General features: G+C 40.8%; 6 non-coding genes across 6 annotated transcripts; all 6 read left to right on the top strand.

Annotated features, from left to right (window-relative positions):
- The first annotated feature begins 1,978 nt into the window (after positions 1-1,978).
- TRNAA-AGC (transfer RNA alanine (anticodon AGC)) lies at positions 1,979-2,051 on the top strand. Its single transcript has one exon. It is a non-coding gene; the product is annotated as a tRNA-Ala (tRNA).
- A 3,491-nt stretch (positions 2,052-5,542) lies between these two features.
- Positions 5,543-5,615, top strand: TRNAK-CUU (transfer RNA lysine (anticodon CUU)). Its single transcript has one exon. It is a non-coding gene; the product is annotated as a tRNA-Lys (tRNA).
- Positions 5,616-9,630: 4,015 nt separating this feature from the next.
- Positions 9,631-9,703, top strand: TRNAA-AGC (transfer RNA alanine (anticodon AGC)). The gene has a single exon. It is a non-coding gene; the product is annotated as a tRNA-Ala (tRNA).
- Positions 9,704-11,329: 1,626 nt separating this feature from the next.
- On the top strand, positions 11,330-11,402 carry TRNAK-CUU (transfer RNA lysine (anticodon CUU)). The gene has a single exon. It is a non-coding gene; the product is annotated as a tRNA-Lys (tRNA).
- A 978-nt stretch (positions 11,403-12,380) lies between these two features.
- Positions 12,381-12,453, top strand: TRNAK-CUU (transfer RNA lysine (anticodon CUU)). Its single transcript has one exon. It is a non-coding gene; the product is annotated as a tRNA-Lys (tRNA).
- A 3,473-nt stretch (positions 12,454-15,926) lies between these two features.
- TRNAK-CUU (transfer RNA lysine (anticodon CUU)) lies at positions 15,927-15,999 on the top strand. The gene has a single exon. It is a non-coding gene; the product is annotated as a tRNA-Lys (tRNA).
- Positions 16,000-16,217: the final 218 nt, after the last annotated feature.

Raw genomic sequence — 16,217 nt, 5'->3', positions numbered from 1 at the left:
GTAATTTTTGCTGGACTCTCATAATCTGGTGATTATTCTTGCATTAGACATGCAATAACTATCTACAATGGTATCTCCCTTGGTTTCTCATTGGTGGGAAATTTAACTTCAAGATTAGGTAGGGTATGAGTCTAGATGAACACACCACAATATCACTCATATTCGAGTAGTAAACAGGCCAACCTGAACTGTAAAATGTTTGATGTTTGATGTTTGTTGGTTTTTGTATAGCGCACATACAATCCATGGAGCATCTTGGCGCTGCTGATTTCACTGCAAAGATGAAATATTTGGGGATGGTAGCTGAGCTGTAGATGTCCTTAGATTAGAGTCTTACATTTTGCATCAGATAATCCGTAGATCCATGTTTTTAGAAGTTTTTTATAGATTTTTTCTGATGGTGATGCTCTAAGTTTAGCTGGAAGGGCATTCCAGGCCTTGGCGCCTAGGACTGCTAGGGATTTGCCACCCTTGGTGGTCAGTCGAAACTGGGGTATGGGCTTTAGATTAGCAGTGGCTGATCTAAGTTCCCTATTTGGGAGGTATCTGTGAAATTTGGTTGACAGATTTTTGGGTCCGCATTTATAAAAGCCTCTGTATGTGATCAGAAGGACTTTGAATAGTATCCGTTTTTGGATGGGGAGCCAGTGCAACGCATTCAGAGCAGCTGATGCGGATGATCTCCTAGGCCATCTTAAGACAAGCCGGGCCGCCGCATTTTGAATCATTTGCAGTTTGTGCAGGATAGATTTAGCTGCTCCTGCGTACAAACTGTTGCAGTAATCGTTTCATCCCATAAGTGGAGGTAAGGCTATAGTTAGGAGTGAACTGAACACTGTTATGGGCAATTGGACTTCAAATAAAGTGTGGAAGGCAGTGAGGTTACTTTTTTCATGTTATGCAGATTAAACACACAGGGAAATTAGCTCAAATGGTAGAGCGCTCGCTTAGCATGCGAGAGGTAGCGGGATCGATGCCCGCATTCTCCATTATAAAATGTGCATACATTTTATTTTTAACTTGTCATTGCCAAGGTCATTGCAGAGTAAGAACAGAAAAATCACAGATGGCTTTCAAATATGGTCTCATTATAACAACTAAAGTGGTTTAATCAAAAGGGTTCAGGTATTCTTTAGCATGTGAGAGGAATTTGAATTCTTATGCAATCTCAAAATGAAGTTCTCACAACTTCCATTTTCATTTTCTCTTATTTTTTTTGACACTCTGTCCTCTGAAGGATGTATAAATCTGGCTTTCCTTGCAAAACAAGAGTAGAGGAATATCCAGTATTTGATTTTCTTCACAAAAAGGGATTGGTCTGCATACTGTCTTAAGGAGGGAACCCGGCTAGCTCAGTCGGTAGAGCATGAGACTCTTAATCTCAGGGTCGTGGGTTCGAGCCCCATGTTGGGCGAAAAGGAGTAATTATTGCCTGAATATTGCATTGACTCTCATAATATGGAGATTAATCTTGCATTAGACATGCAATAACTCCCAAAAATTGTCCAGGAATGGATTTCCTTCATAAAAAATGATTAGTCTGCATATCATCTTGAAGAGGGAGCCAGGCTAGCTCAGTCGGTAGAGCATGAGACTCTTAATCTCAGGGTCGTGGGTTCGAGCCCCACATTGGGCGAAAATGAGTAATTTTTGCTGGATTATTGCATTGACTCTCATAATCTGTTGAATATTCTTGCATTAGACATGCAATAACTATCAGAAATGGTATCTCCCTTGGTTTCTCATTGGTGGGAAATTTAACTTCAAGATTAGCTAGGGTATGAGTCTAGATAAACACACACCGATATCACTCATATTCGAGTAGTAAACAGGCCAACCTGAACTGTAAAACATCCCATAAGTGGAGGTAAGGCATAAGTTAGGAGTGAACTTAACACTGTTATGGGCAATTGGACTTCAAATAAAGTGTGGAAGGCAGTAAGGTTACTTTTTTCATGTTATGCAGATTAAACACACAGGGGAATTAGCTCAAATGGTAGAGCGCTCGCTTAGCATGCGAGAGGTAGCGGGATCGATGCCCGCATTCTCCATTATAAAATGTGCATACATTTTATTTTTAACTTGTCATTGCCAAGGTCATTGCAGAGTAAGAACAGAAAAATCACAGATGGCTTTCAAATATGGTCTCATTATAACAACTAAAGTGGTTTAATCAAAAGGGTTCAGGTATTCTTTAGCATGTGAGAGGAATTTGAATTCTTATGCAATCTCAAAATGAAGTTCTCACAACTTCCATTTTCATTTTCTCTTATTTTTTTTGACACTCTGTCCTCTGAAGGATGTATAAATCTGGCTTTCCTTGCAAAACAAGAGTAGAGGAATATCCAGGATTTGATTTTCTTCACAAAAAGGGATTGGTCTGCATACTGTCTTAAGGAGGGAACCCGGCTAGCTTAGTCGGTAGAGCATGAGACTCTTAATCTCAGGGTCGTGGGTTCGAGCCCCACGTTGGGCGAAAACGAGAAATTTTTGCCTGAATATTGCATTGACTCTCATAATATGGAGATTAATCTTGCATTAGACATGCAATAACTCCCAAAAAATTGTCCAGGAATGGATTTCCTTCATAAAAAATGATTAGTCTGCATAACATCTTGAAGTGGGATCCCGGCTAGCTCAGTCGGTAGAGTATGAGACTCTTAATCTCAGGGTCGTGGGTTCGAGCCCCACGTTGGGCGAAAATGAGTAATTTTTGCTGGACTCTCATAATCTGGTGAATATTCTTGCATTAGACATGCAATAACTATCAGAAATGGTATCTCCCTTGGTTTCTCATTGGAGGGAAATTTAACTTCAAGATTAGCTAGGGTATGAGTCTAGATGAACACACCGCAATATCACTCATATTCGAGTAGTAAACAGGCCAACCTGAACTGTAAAACATCCCATAAGTGGAGGTAAGGCATAAGTTAGGAGTGAACATAACACTGTTATGGGCAATTGGACTTCAAATAAAGTGTGGAAGGCAGTAAGGTTACTTTTTTCATGTTATGCAGCTTAAACACACAGGGGAATTAGTTCAAATGGTAGAGCGCTTGCTTAGCGTGCGAGAGGTAGCGGGATCGATGCCCGCATTCTCCATTGTAAAATGTGCATACATTTTATTTTTAACTTGTCATTGCCAAGGTCATTGCAGAGTAAGAACAGAAAAATCACAGATGGCTTTCAAATATGGTCTCATTATAACAACTAAAGTGGTTTAATCAAAAGGGTTCAGGTATTCTTTAGCATGTGAGAGGAATTTGAATTCCTATGCAATCTCAAAATGAAGTTCTCACAACTTCCATTTTCATTTTCTCTTATTTTTTTTGACACTCTGTCCTCTGAAGGATGTATAAATCTGGCTTTCCTTGCAAAACAAGAGTAGAGGAATATCCAGGATTTGATTTTCTTCACAAAAAGGGATTGGTCTGCATACTGTCTTAAGGAGGGAACCCGGCTAGCTCAGTCGGTAGAGCATGAGACTCTTAATCTCGGGGTTGTGGGTTCAAGCCCCACGTTGGGCGAAAACGAGTAATTTTTGCCTGAATATTGCATTGACTCTCATAATATGGAGATTAATCTTGCATTAGACATGCAATAACTCCCAAAAATTGTCCAGGAATGGATTTCCTTCATAAACAATGATTAGTCTGCATACCATCTTGAAGTGGGAGCCCGGCTAGCTCAGTCGGTAGAGCATGAGACTCTTAATCTCAGGGTCGTGGGTTCGAGCCCCATGTTGGGCGAAAATGAGTAATTTTTGCTGGATTATTGCATTGACTCTCATGATCTGGTGAATATTCTTGCATTAGACATGCAATAACTATCAGAAATGGTATCTCCCTTGGTTTCTCATTGGTGGGAAATTTAACTTCAAGATTAGGTAGGGTATGAGTCTAGATGAACACACCACAATATCACTCATATTCGAGTAGTAAACAGGCCAACCTGAACTGTAGAAACATCCCATAAGTGGAGGTAAGGCATAAGTTAGGAGTGAACTGAACACTGTTATGGGCAATTGGACTTCAAATAAAGTGTGGAAGGCAGTGAGGTTACTTTTTTCATGTTATGCATATTAAACACACAGTGGAATTAGCTCAAATGGTAGAGGGCTCGCTTAGCATGCGAGAGGTAGCGCAATCGATGCCTGCATTCTCCATTATAAAATTTGCATACATTTTATTTTTAACTTGTCATTGCCACTGTCATTGCAGAGTAAGAACAGAAAAATCACAGATGGCTTTCAAATATGGTCTCATTATAACAACTAAAGTGGTTTAATCAAAAGGGTTCAGGTATTCTTTAGCATGTGAGAGGAATTTGAATTCTTATGCAATCTCAAAATTAAGTTCTCACAACTTCCATTTTCATTTTCTCCTATTTTTTTTGACATCTGTCCTCTGAAGGATGTATAAATCTGGCTTTCCTTGCAAAACAAGAGTAGAGGAATATCCAGGATTTGATTTTCTTCACAAAAATGGATTGGTCTGCTTACTGTCTTAAGGAGGGAACCCGGCTAGCTCAGTCGGTAGAGCATGAGACTCTTAATCTCAGGGTCGTGGGTTCGAGCCCCACGTTGGGCGAAAATGAGAAATTTTTGCTGGACTCTCATAATCTGGTGATTATTCTTGCATTAGACATGCAATACCTATCAAAAATGGTATCTCCCTTGGTTTCTCATTGGTGGGAAATTTAACTTCAAGATTAGCTAGGGTATGAGTCTAGATGAACAGACCGCAATATCACTCATATTCGAGTAGTAAACAGGCCAACCTGAACTGTAAAACATCCCATAAGTGGAGGTAAGGCATATGTTAGGAGTGAACTTAACACTGTTATGGGCAATTGGACTTCAAATGAAGTGTGGAAGGCAGTAGGGTTACACACAGGGGAATTAGCTCAAATGGTAGAGTGCTCGCTTAGCATGCGAGAGGTAGCGGGATCGATGCCCGCATTCTCCATTATAAAATTTGCATACGTTTTATTTTTAACTTGTCATTGCCAAGGTCATTGCAGAGTAAGAACAGAAAAATCACAGATGGCTTTCAAATATGGTCTCATTATAACAACTAAAGTGGTTTAATCAAAAGGGTTCAGGTATTCTTTAGCATGTGGGAGGAATTTGAATTCTTATGCAATCTCAAAATGAAGTTCTCACAATTTCCATTTTCATTTTCTCTTAATTTTTTTTGACACTCTGTCCTCTGAAGGATGTATAAATCTGGCTTTCCTTGCAAAACAAGAGTAGAGGAATATCCAGGATTTGATTTTCTTCACAAAAAGGGATTGGTCTGCATACTGTCTTAAGGAGGGAACCCGGCTAACTCAATCGGTAGAGCATGAGACTCTTAATCTCAGGGTCGTGGATTCGAGCCCCACGTTGGGCGAAAATGAGTAATTTTTGCCTGAATATTGCATTGACTCTCATAATATGGAGATTAATCTTGCATTAGACATGCAATAACTCCCAAAAATTGTCCAGGAATGGATTTCCTTCATAAAAAATGATTAGTCTGCATACCATCTTGAAGTGGGAGCCTGGCTAGCTCAGTCGGTAGAGCATGAGACTCTTAATCTCATGGTCGTGGGTTCGAGCCCCACGTTGGGCGAAAATGAGTAATTTTTGCTGGACTCTCATAATCTGGTGATTATTCTTGCATTAGACATGCAATAACTATCAAAAATGGTATCTCCCTTGGTTTCTCATTGGTAGGAAATTTAACTTCAAGATTAGGTTGGGTATGAGTCTAGATGAACACACCACAATATCACTCATATTCGAGTAGTAAACAGGCCAACCTGAACTGTAAAACATCCCATAAGTGGAGGTAAGGCATAAGTTAGGAGTGAACTGAACACTGTTATGGGCAATTGGACTTCAAATAAAGTGTGGAAGGCAGTGAGGTTACTTTTTTCATGTTATGCAGATTTAACACACAGGGGAATTAGCTCAAATGGTAGAGCGCTCGCTTAGCACGCGAGAGGTAGCGTGATCGATGCCCGCATTCTCCATTATAAAATTTGCATACATTTTATTTTTAACTTGTCATTGCCAAGGTCATTGCAGAGTAAGAACAGAAAAATCACAGATGGCTTTCAAATATGGTCTCATTATAACAACTAAAGTGGTTTAATCAAAAGGGTTCAGGTATTCTTTAGCATGTGAGAGGAATTTGAATTCTTATGCAATCTCAAAATGAAGTTCTCACAACTTCCATTTTCATTTTCTCTTATTTTTTTGACACTCTGTCCTCTGAAGGATGTATAAATCTGGCTTTCCTTGCAAAACAAGAGTAGAGGAATATCCAGGATTTGATTTTCTTCACAAAAAGGGATTGGTCTGCATACTGTCTTAAGGAGGGAACCCGGCTAGCTCAGTCGGTAGAGCATGAGACACTTAATCTCAGGGTCGTGGATTCAAGCCTCACGTTGGGCGAAAATGAGTCATTTTTGCCTGAATATTGCATTGACTCTCATAATATGGAGATTAATCTTGCATTAGACATGCAATAACTCCCAAAAATTTGTCCAGGAATGGATTTCCTTCCTAAAAATTGTTTAGTCTGCATACCATCTTGAAGTGGGAGCCCGGCTAGCTCAGTCGGTAGACCATGAGACTCTTAATCTCAGGGTCGTGGGTTCGAGACCCACGTTGGGCGAAAATGAGTAATTTTTGCTGGATTATTGCATTGACTCTCATAATCTGGTGAATATTCTTGCATTAGACATGCAATACATATCAAAAATGGTATCTCCCTTGGTTTCTCATTGGTGGGAAATTTAACTTCAAGATTAGCTAGGGTATGAGTCTAGATGAACAGACCGCAATATCACTCATATTCGAGTAGTAAACAGGCCAACCTGAACTGTAAAACATCCCATAAGTGGAGGTAAGGCATAAGTTACGAGGGAACTTAACACTGTTATGGGCAATTGGACTTCAAATAAAGTGTGGAAGGCAGTAGGGTTACTTTTTTCATGTTATGCAGATTAAACACACAGGGGAATTAGCTCAAATGGTAAAGCGCTCGCTTAGCATGCGAGAGGTAGCGGGATCGATGCCCGCATTCTCCATTATAAAATTTGCATACATTTTATTTTTAACTTGTCATTGCCAAGGTCATTGCAGAGTAAGAACAGAAAAATCACAGATGGCTTTCAAATATGGTCTCATTATAACAACTAAAGTGGTTTAATCAAAAGGGTTCAGGTATTCTTTAGCATGTGAGAGGAGTTTGAATTCTTATGCAATCTCAAAATGAAGTTCTCACAACTTCCATTTTCATTTTCTCTTATTTTTTTTGACACTCTGTCCTCTGAAGGATGTATAAATCTGGCTTTCCTTGCAAAACAAGAGTAGAGGAATATCCAGGATTTGATTTTCTTCACAAAAAGGGATTGGTCTGCATACTGTCTTAAGGAGGGAACCCGGCTAGCTCAGTCGGTAGAGCATGAGACTCTTAATCTCAGGGTCGTTGGTTCGAGCCCCATGTTGGGTGAAAACAAGTAATTTTTGCCTGAATATTGTATTGACTCTCATAATATGGAGATTAATCCAGCTAGACCCAGCAGACTTGTTGAATTACCGACCAATATCACTCCTCCCGGGTATCAGCAAAATAGCAGAGAAATTGGTAAACGCCCAATTATCTCAGTTCTTTGAGACCAACAAAATACTTAGGCAATCCCAAACTGGATTTCGCCCGAGCCATGGTACAGACACCGCACTCCTTGCCGTCATTGAAGAAGCAAGGCGCATACTAGATTCAAGAGGATCAGTGGCAGTGATCCTCCTGGATCTAAGCGCAGCCTTCGACACAGTCAATCATCGTGTCCTTCTTCATAGACTGGCAGATGCAGGACTTACTGGGACGGCACTCAGTTGGATTGAATCCTTTCTTACAGGGCGCACGTTCCAAGTGTGGGACAACAATCACCACTCTTCCATCCTTCCACTCACAAGCGGTGTCCCTCAGGGCTCCTCCCTGAGTCCGACGCTTTTTAACGCGTACATGGCCCCCCTTGAGGACGTGGTGACACCATTTAACATAAAAATGGTAAGCTGTGCTGACGACACCCAGCTGGTCGTCTCCCTGTCCCAACTGATCGACCATCCAGAAAACCTGACCAATTGTCTTATTGGAATTCACAACTGGATGAATAATTCATCACTAAAACTCAATGGGTCAAAGACGGAGGTGATGCTCCTAGGGAAGCAATGGACGACCATCCCTCCAGCACTCTGGCCCGACGTATTCGGGGAAATCCCCCCCCGAAGCGTGAAATTAAAACACTTGGTGTGTGGCTCGAACCAGAGCTGTCTATGAAGACACAAGCAGCAAAAACCTCGGGCACCTGCTTCGGGCTTCTACGCACAACCCGCAAGATTCTCCCCTTACTGCCACCTACTTCTAGGAAACTGCTCATCCAGGGACTGGTACTGTCTCGCCTGGACTACAGTAATATGGTCTACCTAGGAGCTCCTGAGGCCACCCTGACAAAGCTCCAGCGGACACAGAACGCGGCGGCACGCCTTCTCACCAACCTCCCCCCCAGAGTCTCCGCCAAGCCGGCCCTCAAGGCTCTACACTGGCTCCCTGTGCGCCAAAGGGTGCAATTCAAAGCGATGTGCACAACACATAAGCTGATCAACGGATCTGGCCCGGCAATTCTCAGCAAAATGATCACTCCCTACACAACAACCAGATCCCTACGATCCCAGAATGAGAACCTGGCCAGCATACCCAGATTTAAAAAGACCCGCACAGGAGGACGACAATTCTCAGTTCAAGCTGCTGCTGGATGGAACGCCCTTCCACGCTCCCTCAGACTTGAAACTAACTATCTGGCATTTCGCAAGAAACTAAAGACATACCTATTCCCTAAATAGAGTCCCTTATAAGCATCTCTCCTCTCCCCCTCCCCCTCAACAGGATTACAAATTTTATAGCGCGGGGATGCCCTTGGGTCACCAGGCGCTTTAGAAATCGCTATTAAATTAAATTAAAATTAAATTAGACATGCAATAACTCCCAAAAATTGTCCGGGAATGGATTTCCTCCTTTCTGTTATGTTTCCTGTGGTGTTGCATTTTTATCTGCCATGCGCCAGGACGCCCCTTAGCTGGGGCAGCAGTGCGCATTACAAATGTATGTAACATAACATAACATAACATTTCCTTCATAAAAAATGATTAGTCTGCATACCGTCTTGAAGTGGGAGCCCGGCTAGATCAGTCGGTAGAGCATGAGACTCTTAATCTCAGGGTCGTGGGTTCGAGCCCCACGCTGGGCGAAAATGAGTAATTTTTGCTGGACTCTCATAATCTGGTGATTATTCTTGCATTAGACATGCAATAACTATCAACAATGGTATCTCCCTTGGTTTCTCATTGGTGGGAAATTTAACTTCAAGATTAGCTAGGGTATGAGTCTAGATAAACACACACCGATATCACTCATATTCGAGTAGTAAACAGGCCAACCTGAACTGTAAAACATCCCATAAGTGGAGGTAAGGCATAAGTTAGGAGTGAACTTAACACTGTTATGGGCAATTGGACTTCAAATAAAGTGTGGAAGGCAGTAAGGTTACTTTTTTCATGTTATGCAGATTAAACACACAGGGGAATTAGCTCAAATGGTAGAGCGCTCGCTTAGCATGCGAGAGGTAGCGGGATCGATGCCCGCATTCTCCATTATAAAATGTGCATACATTTTATTTTTAACTTGTCATTGCCAAGGTCATTGCAGAGTAAGAACAGAAAAATCACAGATGGCTTTCAAATATGGTCTCATTATAACAACTAAAGTGGTTTAATCAAAAGGGTTCAGGTATTCTTTAGCATGTGAGAGGAATTTGAATTCTTATGCAATCTCAAAATGAAGTTCTCACAACTTCCATTTTCATTTTCTCTTATTTTTTTTGACACTCTGTCCTCTGAAGGATGTATAAATCTGGCTTTCCTTGCAAAACAAGAGTAGAGGAATATCCAGGATTTGATTTTCTTCACAAAAAGGGATTGGTCTGCATACTGTCTTAAAGAGGGAACCCGGCTAGCTTAGTCGGTAGAGCATGAGACTCTTAATCTCAGGGTCGTGGGTTCGAGCCCCACGTTGGGCGAAAACGAGAAATTTTTGCCTGAATATTGCATTGACTCTCATAATATGGAGATTAATCTTGCATTAGACATGCAATAACTCCCAAAAAATTGTCCAGGAATGGATTTCCTTCATAAAAAATGATTAGTCTGCATAACATCTTGAAGTGGGAGCCTGGCTAGCTCAGTCGGTAGAGCATGAGACTCTTAATCTCAGGGTCGTGGGTTCGAGCCCCACGTTGGGCGAAAATGAGTAATTTTTGCTGGACTCTCATAATCTGGTGAATATTCTTGCATTAGACATGCAATAACTATCAGAAATGGTATCTCCCTTGGTTTCTCATTGGAGGGAAATTTAACTTCAAGATTAGCTAGGGTATGAGTCTAGATGAACACACCGCAATATCACTCATATTCGAGTAGTAAACAGGCCAACCTGAACTGTAAAACATCCCATAAGTGGAGGTAAGGCATAAGTTAGGAGTGAACTTGACACTGTTATGGGCAATTGGACTTCAAATAAAGTGTGGAAGGCAGTAAGGTTACTTTTTTCATGTTATGCAGCTTAAAGACACAGGGGAATTAGTTCAAATGGTAGAGCGCTCGCTTAGCGTGCGAGAGGTAGCGGGATCGATGCCCGCATTCTCCATTGTAAAATGTGCATACATTTTATTTTTAACTTGTCATTGCCAAGGTCATTGCAGAGTAAGAACAGAAAAATCACAGATGGCTTTCAAATATGGTCTCATTATAACAACTAAAGTGGTTTAATCAAAAGAGTTCAGGTATTCTTTAGCATGTGAGAGGAATTTGAATTCCTATGCAATCTCAAAATGAAGTTCTCACAACTTCCATTTTCATTTTCTCTTATTTTTTTTGACACTCTGTCCTCTGAAGGATGTATAAATCTGGCTTTCCTTGCAAAACAAGAGTAGAGGAATATCCAGGATTTGATTTTCTTCACAAAAAGGGATTGGTCTGCATACTGTCTTAAGGAGGGAACCCGGCTAGCTTAGTCGGTAGAGCATGAGACTCTTAATCTCAGGGTCGTGGGTTCGAGCCCCACGTTGGGTGAAAACGAGAAATTTTTGCCTGAATATTGCATTGACTCTCATAATATGGAGATTAATCTTGCATTAGACATGCAATAACTCCCAAAAAATTGTCCAGGAATGGATTTCCTTCATAAAAAATGATTAGTCTGCATAACATCTTGAAGTGGGAGCCCGGCTAGCTCAGTCGGTAGAGCATGAGACTCTTAATCTCAGGGTCGTGGGTTCGAGCCCCACGTTGGGCGAAAATGAGTAATTTTTGCTGGACTCTCATAATCTGGTGAATATTCTTGCATTAGACATGCAATAACTATCAGAAATGGTATCTCCCTTGGTTTCTCATTGGAGGGAAATTTAACTTCAAGATTAGCTAGGGTATGAGTCTAGATGAACACACCGCAATATCACTCATATTCGAGTAGTAAACAGGCCAACCTGAACTGTAAAACATCCCATAAGTGGAGGTAAGGCATAAGTTAGGAGTGAACTTGACACTGTTATGGGCAATTGGACTTCAAATAAAGTGTGGAAGGCAGTAAGGTTACTTTTTTCATGTTATGCAGCTTAAAGACACAGGGGAATTAGTTCAAATGGTAGAGCGCTCGCTTAGCGTGCGAGAGGTAGCGGGATCGATGCCCGCATTCTCCATTGTAAAATGTGCATACATTTTATTTTTAACTTGTCATTGCCAAGGTCATTGCAGAGTAAGAACAGAAAAATCACAGATGGCTTTCAAATATGGTCTCATTATAACAACTAAAGTGGTTTAATCAAAAGAGTTCAGGTATTCTTTAGCATGTGAGAGGAATTTGAATTCCTATGCAATCTCAAAATGAAGTTCTCACAACTTCCATTTTCATTTTCTCTTATTTTTTTTGACACTCTGTCCTCTGAAGGATGTATAAATCTGGCTTTCCTTGCAAAACAAGAGTAGAGGAATATCCAGGATTTGATTTTCTTCACAAAAAGGGATTGGTCTGCATACTGTCTTAAGGAGGGAACCCGGCTAGCTTAGTCGGTAGAGCATGAGACTCTTAATCTCAGGGTCGTGGGTTCGAGCCCCACGTTGGGTGAAAACGAGAAATTTTTGCCTGAATATTGCATTGACTCTCATAATATGGAGATTAATCTTGCATTAGACATGCAATAACTCCCAAAAAATTGTCCAGGAATGGATTTCCTTCATAAAAAATGATTAGTCTGCATAACATCTTGAAGTGGGAGCCCGGCTAGCTCAGTCGGTAGAGCATGAGACTCTTAATCTCAGGGTCGTGGGTTCGAGCCCCACGTTGGGCGAAAATGAGTAATTTTTGCTGGATTATTGCATTGACTCTCATAATCTGGTGAATATTCTTGCATTAGACATGCAATAACTATCAGAAATGGTATCTCCCTTGGTTTCTCATTGGAGGGAAATTTAACTTCAAGATTAGCTAGGGTATGAGTCTAGATGAACACACCGCAATATCACTCATATTCGAGTAGTAAACAGGCCAACCTGAACTGTAAAACATCCCATAAGTGGAGGTAAGGCATAAGTTAGGAGTGAACTTAACACTGTTATGGGCAATTGGACTTCAAATAAAGTGTGGAAGGCAGTAAGGTTACTTTTTTCATGTTATGCAGCTTAAACACACAGGGGAATTAGTTCAAATGGTAGAGCGCTCGCTTAGCGTGCGAGAGGTAGCGGGATCGATGCCCGCATTCTCCATTGTAAAATGTGCATACATTTTATTTTTAACTTGTCATTGCCAAGGTCATTGCAGAGTAAGAACAGAAAAATCACAGATGGCTTTCAAATATGGTCTCATTATAACAACTAAAGTGGTTTAATCAAAAGGGTTCAGGTATTCTTTAGCATGTGAGAGGAATTTGAATTCCTATGCAATCTCAAAATGAAGTTCTCACAACTTCCATTTTCATTTTCTCTTATTTTTTTTGACACTCTGTCCTCTGAAGGATGTATAAATCTGGCTTTCCTTGCAAAACAAGAGTAGAGGAATATCCAGGATTTGATTTTCTTCACAAAAAGGGATTGGTCTGCATACTGTCTTAAGGAGGGAGCCCGGCTAGCTCAGTCGGTAGAGCATGAGACTCTTAATCTCAGGGTCGTGGGTTCGAGCCCCACGTTCGGCGAAAATGAGTAATTTTTGCTGGACTCTCATAATCTGGTGATTATTCTTGCATTAGACATGCAATAACTATCTAAAATGGTATCTCCCTTGGTTTCTCATTGGTGGGAAATTTAACTTCAAGATTAGGTAGGGTATGAGTCTAGATGAACACACCACAATATCACTCATATTCGAGTAGTAAACAGGCCAACCTGAACTGTAAAATGTTTGATGTTTGATGTTTGTTGGTTTTTGTATAGCGCACATACAATCCATGGAGCATCTTGGCGCTGATGATTTCACTGCAAAGATGAAATATTTGGGGATGGTAGCTGAGCTGTAGATGTCCTTAGATTAGAGTCTTACATTTTGCATCAGATAATCCGTAGATCCATGTTTTTAGAAGTTTTTTATAGATTTTTTCTGATGGTGATGCTCTAAGTTTAGCTGGAAGGGCATTCCAGGCCTTGGCGCCTAGGACTGCTAGGGATTTGCCACCCTTGGTGGTCAGTCGAAACTTGGGTATGGTCTTTAGATTAGCAGTGGCTGATCTAAGTTCCCTCTTTGGGAGGTATCTGTGAAATTTGGTTGACAGATTTTTGGGTCCGCATTTATGAAAGCCTCTGTATGTGATCAGAAGGACTTTGAATAGTATCCGTTTTTGGATGGGGAGCCAGTGCAACGCATTCAGAGCAGCTGATGCGGATGATCTCCTAGGCCATCTTAAGACAAGCCGGGCCGCCGCATTTTGAATCATTTGCAGTTTGTGCAGGATAGATTTAGCTGCTCCTGCGTACAAACTGTTGCAGTAATCGTTTCATCCCATAAGTGGAGGTAAGGCATAAGTTAGGAGTGAACTGAACACTGTTATGGGCAATTGGACTTCAAATAAAGTATGGAAGGCAGTGAGGTTACTTTTTTCATGTTATGCAGATTAAACACACAGGGAAATTAGCTCAAATGGTAGAGCGCTCGCTTAGCATGCGAGAGGTATCGGGATCGATGCCCGTATTCTCCATTATAAAATGTGCATACATTTTATTTTTAACTTGTCATTGCCAAGGTCATTGCAGAGTAAGAACAGAAAAATCACAGATGGCTTTCAAATATGGTCTCATTATAACAACTAAAGTGGTTTAATCAAAAGGGTTCAGGTATTCTTTAGCATGTGAGAGGAATTTGAATTCTTATGCAATCTCAAAATGAAGTTCTCACAACTTCCATTTTCATTTTCTCTTATTTTTTTTGACACTCTGTCCTCTGAAGGATGTATAAATCTGGCTTTCCTTGCAAAACAAGAGTAGAGGAATATCCAGTATTTGATTTTCTTCACAAAAAGGGATTGGTCTGCATACTGTCTTAAGGAGGGAACCCGGCTAGCTCAGTCGGTAGAGCATGAGACTCTTAATCTCAGGGTCGTGGGTTCGAGCCCCATGTTGGGCGAAAACGAGTAATTATTGCCTGAATATTGCATTGACTCTCATAATATGGAGATTAATCTTGCATTAGACATGCAATAACTCCCAAAAATTGTCCAGGAATGGATTTCCTTCATAAAAAATGATTAGTCTGCATATCATCTTGAAGTGGGAGCCCGGCTAGCTCAGTCGGTAGAGCATGAGACTCTTAATCTCAGGGTCGTGGGTTCGAGCCCCACATTGGGCGAAAATGAGTAATTTTTGCTGGATTATTGCATTGACTCTCATAATCTGGTGAATATTCTTGCATTAGACATGCAATAACTATCAGAAATGGTATCTCCCTTGGTTTCTCATTGGTGGGAAATTTAACTTCAAGATTAGCTAGGGTATGAGTCTAGATAAACACACACCGATATCACTCATATTCGAGTAGTAAACAGGCCAACCTGAACTGTAAAACATCCCATAAGTGGAGGTAAGGCATAAGTTAGGAGTGAACTTAACACTGTTATGGGCAATTGGACTTCAAATAAAGTGTGGAAGGCAGTAAGGTTACTTTTTTCATGTTATGCAGATTAAACACACAGGGGAATTAGCTCAAATGGTAGAGCGCTTGCTTAGCATGCGAGAGGTAGCGGGATCGATGCCCGCATTCTCCATTATAAAATGTGCATACATTTTATTTTTAACTTGTCATTGCCAAGGTCATTGCAGAGTAAGAACAGAAAAATCACAGATGGCTTTCAAATATGGTCTCATTATAACAACTAAAGTGGTTTAATCAAAAGGGTTCAGGTATTCTTTAGCATGTGAGAGGAATTTGAATTCTTATGCAATCTCAAAATGAAGTTCTCACAACTTCCATTTTCATTTTCTCTTATTTTTTTTGACACTCTGTCCTCTGAAGGATGTATAAATCTGGCTTTCCTTGCAAAACAAGAGTAGAGGAATATCCAGGATTTGATTTTCTTCACAAAAAGGGATTGGTCTGCATACTGTCTTAAGGAGGGAACCCGGCTAGCTTAGTCGGTAGAGCATGAGACTCTTAATCTCAGGGTCGTGGGTTCGAGCCCCACGTTGGGCGAAAACGAGAAATTTTTGCCTGAATATTGCATTGACTCTCATAATATGGAGATTAATCTTGCATTAGACATGCAATAACTCCCAAAAAATTGTCCAGGAATGGATTTCCTTCATAAAAAATGATTAGTCTGCATAACATCTTGAAGTGGGAGCCCGGCTAGCTCAGTCGGTAGAGCATGAGACTCTTAATCTCAGGGTCGTGGGTTCGAGCCCCACGTTGGGCGAAAATGAGTAATTTTTAATGGACTCTCATAATCTGGTGAATATTCTTGCATTAGACATGCAATAACTATCAGGAATGGTATCTCCCTTGGTTTCTCATTGGAGGGAAATTTAACTTCAAGATTAGCTAGGGTATGAGTCTAGATGAACACACCGCAATATCACTCATATTCGAGTAGTAAACAGGCCAACCTGAACTGTAAAACATCCCATAAGTGGA

The sequence above is a fragment of the Lissotriton vulgaris genome, chromosome 1_1, assembly GCF_964263255.1.
Source record: "Lissotriton vulgaris chromosome 1_1, aLisVul1.2, whole genome shotgun sequence".
Lineage (NCBI taxonomy): Eukaryota > Metazoa > Chordata > Amphibia > Caudata > Salamandridae > Lissotriton > Lissotriton vulgaris.
This window is presented reverse-complemented; position numbering and strand designations above follow the sequence as displayed.